Source organism: Nelumbo nucifera, chromosome 2, assembly GCF_055504915.1.
Source record: "Nelumbo nucifera cultivar China Antique chromosome 2, China Antique-T2T, whole genome shotgun sequence".
Lineage (NCBI taxonomy): Eukaryota > Viridiplantae > Streptophyta > Magnoliopsida > Proteales > Nelumbonaceae > Nelumbo > Nelumbo nucifera.
In genome coordinates, this window is record NC_142650.1 from 94627236 (window position 1) to 94631552 (window position 4317).

The following is a 4317-nucleotide window of genomic DNA, read 5'->3' on the forward strand; positions in this document are numbered from 1 at the left end:
AGACTTAGAAAGGTTTTTATTTTGACTTCTTATATTTTGATAACTTGATTTAAAACTAATTAACCACATGTGAGCAATGAGAGGAGGAAGTCTATCTGAGCTTTGTGGAAGAGGGCCCTTCTCCTCCCCTCTTTCCTCTTTTTAATATTGGTATAAATACCTATACTAGTAGGGACCCATGCATATCTGAAAGATTTAATGATTTTATTTTTCATTTAATTTTCATTTACAAAATTAATTATTGTTAATTGAATATGAACAAATATTTTTTAATAAATTTATTTTTATTAATAAATTATAGTAATTTTAATAATTTTTATTCTTTTTATTATTTTTAAATGAAATTTTGATTAATTTTAACTAAATAACAATAATTATAAAAGCTAACATTTTTATTAATTCCACTAATAATTTAAAATTATATAGGAATGACAGTAGGGTGGGTTCAGGGCAGGGCATCCCATCCCTTTCCCTGCCCTATTGTCAAGACACTCCACCCTATCCCTACCCCATCCCTAGTGTCACGCAGGTTCAGGGCAAGGTAACCACTCCTCAATGTTGGGCAAGTTTAGGGGCAAGGCACCCCACTCCTCATCAAGGATGGGGAATCCTCGAATTTCCCTACTCCATCCCTTAAATTGGGCGGGTTCAAGTAGAGGTGTAAATTGGGTCATCCTGGGTTGACACGACATGACCTGCATGTGGCCCGCACAAAGTGCGAGTCGTCCTGTGTTGGCTCACGAGGCATTCCGGGCCATGCCTCCCTCTAGGATAATTTAGGTGTCGGTTCAGCACGGCCTACAGCTCGAGCCAACACGGGCCCATGTCATGCCATGGGTCGGGCTGGTCCATGGGCGAGCCTTGGGCGAGGCCATGTTGCACACCAAGCCAAGCTCAAGGTAAGGCACCCACTCCCCATCCAAGGTTTTTAAAATTGGATCGGATAGGGAACCGTTCTGGGGTTGAACAATTTGACTGTTCAGTCTGAACAGATGACCTACTTTAACAAAGAAATAAAAAGTAAAAAGATAAAAAAATAAAAAAGGCAGAAAACTATTATCCAGGTTGACGGTTTGACCGCCCAAGTCAATGGTTTGCTAACCAAATAAATGGTTTTTTGGACAAAAAGCGGTTTTTAGGTGAAATGGTGTCTGATTCCCAATTTTTCCGGTCTAACCATCTGGTTTGATCCAATTTTGAAAACACTTTCCCGTCAACCCAATATTCAATTTGATGATAGAAATGATCAAAAAGATATATTGAGTATCAACCACATGGTAAATTTCTAACATTGCAGTATAGGAGAAGGCTGCTAACATGGCAGGACCAATTTTAATATATATATATATATATATATATATATATATATATATATATTAAAGCAAGTTCTTCAGGCTACAGCCACCCACCATTCAATCAAGTGGCATTCTCATTTTTTGGAAAGCTAAACATGTGGCAATTTCTAAGAAATTCTTGCTAAAGCCCACCGCCCACTATGAAGCTACAACTCCCCACCATTTAGACATGTAGCCTTCTCATTTTTCTAGAAAACTAGACAAATGACATTTTCTTAGAAGTTGCTGCTAAAGCCCACACCCTACTATCTTCATTCAGACACATAGCATCCTATTAGTTGAAAAATAGGATTTAAAAAGTGGATAGTTTCAATCCTAAGCATTCCCAATAGACAATTATTTATTAGCTTAACACATGTTTATTCATAGTCTATTAAGTACAAATGGTGGGACACATTAAATGATTATCATAAACCCACATTTTTTTAAATGATTTTTTTCAAAAAGAAAATACTTTATTAGTTACAAACTTGGATTAACTTTTAGGAAGCAACCTAATTTAACTTTTAAAAATAAATAACTCAAAATAGATTTATTAGATAAATATTAAATACCAAATAAAGTGGGTTATTGTTTACGAATAAGATCACATTTAATATCTTAAATCAAATTAAAAAAACATAAATTAATAATGGTTTTCAAATAAAATAGGTAAAAATAGATTGTCAATTGCAAAGATACAAGGTCCATATTAGTTTTTTTAATTTAATTTTTGTTAACTAAGTAGTAAACTTCAAACTAAATTATACACACATTTAGTTACCCCTTACTTAGTATGGGGTCATTCTCGAGTAATATAAAAACACTATGATAAGACAAAGATGGAAGATTTAACATGTTATACATAACTATATCACTGTTGGAATTAATATTAGGATTCTATATATTCATCATTCCATTAATTTTTCTTAGAACCCAATGGGCATTTCTATTAATATTTTTAAAAGCAGTGTCATTTCAAACTTGTCATATGAGATATTAAATCTCGTTCTTTCTCTATTGAATTAAGGTATTTTTTCTAATAAATAAACTCTTCTAATTAGATCTATATCCAATATTTTTAATAATATAAAACTCATATTTAAAAAAATGACCCAAAAGCAAAACCTTTTTCTGTCTATGTGACAAGTAAACAATTCAACCATATATCCTTAGATGAAGATCTATAGAAGTAGTTGATATATGGGTAGAGAGGTAATGGCGTCCTTTTTGGTGTTTGGTGGTCTATCCTTTTGGTTGGGTTGGGGCTGGTTCCTGCTTTGCTATATCATTAAGAATGAATATCGATCGAGTTGGTCTATTTTTTCAGTGTCTTTTTGTGGCTTCTTTGATCTTAAACTCTATTTTATGTTTTACAAACTTTATTTTTACCTAAACGATGTATTGAAAAATAAAGTTTATAAAACATGAACCAATGTTGACTCTCCTGTAAAGACATAAGTACTGTCAAACCAATTTTACTAATAGATAGAATAATAGAAATTTTAAGTATAAAAAAGCTGATGGATTTAAATCAAATGGACTCATATTATATGTGATAAATAGCATAGATCTATGTTGAATCCAATTAAAAACAAATTGATTTTGGATCTCACCTATAGAACCTAGATTAATGGATACCACCATGCACCTCTAATGAAAGATATGAGAAGGATAATAAGATCAATGGAAATCAACAATTGCAGTCAAATTTGTCTTTTTTATTTATTTATTTTTTTGGCTAACACGGTCAAATTGATCTTACACCCTCTTTTTTATGTCCACCCAAACCCTGATCTCCATGCAGGTATTGCCATTGGCATCTTATTTGTACTATCTGTTAGCTCTTTGCTATATTGGAGAATAAAAAATAGAAGGATGAACATACGCAAGGAAAAATGCTTTCAACAAAATGGAGGGCTCCTACTCAGACAACAACTTTCTTCATATGATGTAAGTGTGGACATTGCAAAGATATTTACAGAAGAAGAGCTCAAAAGGGCAACTAATAATTTTGATGAGAATCTAATCCTAGGTTGCGGTGGCTATGGTACAGTATATAAAGGAATTTTTCCTAATAATAAGATAGTTGCCATTAAGAAGTCCAAAATAATTGATGAAAGCCAAGTTGAACAATTCATCAATGAGGTGGTTATTCTTTCCCAAATTAACCATATAAATGTAGTGAAGTTTTTAGGTTGTTGCTTAGAGTCTGAAGTTCCATTGTTAGTATATGAATTCATTACTAGTGGGACTTTGTTCCATCATATTCATGATGAAGGACACAGATCTTCACTTTCATGGGACAACCGTCTAAGGATAGCTGCAGAAACTGCATCAGCACTTGCATATATGCACTTTGCAGCCTCTCCCCCCAATCTTTCATAGAGATATTAAATCTACCAATATTCTTTTGGATGATAATTATACAGCAAAGGTGTCAGATTTTGGAGCTTCAAGATTAGTTCCATTAGACCAAACTCAATTTACTACATTAGTACAGGGCACAATGGGGTATTTGGACCCAGAATATTTTCACACAAGTCGATTGACAGAAAAGAGTGATGTTTATAGTTTTGGCATAGTTCTTGCAGAACTATTAACTGGTAGAAAAGCACTTGAATTTGATAGACCTGAAAAAGAGAAAAGCTTAGCTCTCCACTTTATTAGTTCCATGAAAGAAGAAAATATTTTGGATATTTTGGAGGATAGAGTGCTCTATGAAGCTAATGAGGATCAACTCCGTGAAGTCGCTAAACTTGTAGAGAGGTCTCTAAGCGTGAAGGGAGAAGAAAGACCCACAATGAAGGAAGTAGCGATGGAACTGGAGGGATTGCGTAGGTCTAGCAAACATCTATGGGATGAACCTCATGAAGAAGTAGAATGCTTGCTTGGGGATCCACCAAATTCTCAAAACTTCAACACTACTAATTATGATAGTTTGGGAAATCAAGTTGTAATATCATTAGACTGTGGGCGATGA

At 33.8% G+C, this 4317-nt stretch overlaps 2 pseudogenes; both read left to right on the plus strand.

Moving 5' to 3' along the window:
* Nucleotides 1–3212: 3212 nt before the first annotated feature.
* Nucleotides 3213–3722, plus strand: LOC148802547 (putative wall-associated receptor kinase-like 16 pseudogene; annotated as a pseudogene).
* A 121-nt stretch (nt 3723–3843) lies between these two features.
* Nucleotides 3844–4317, plus strand: LOC148802548 (wall-associated receptor kinase 5 pseudogene; annotated as a pseudogene).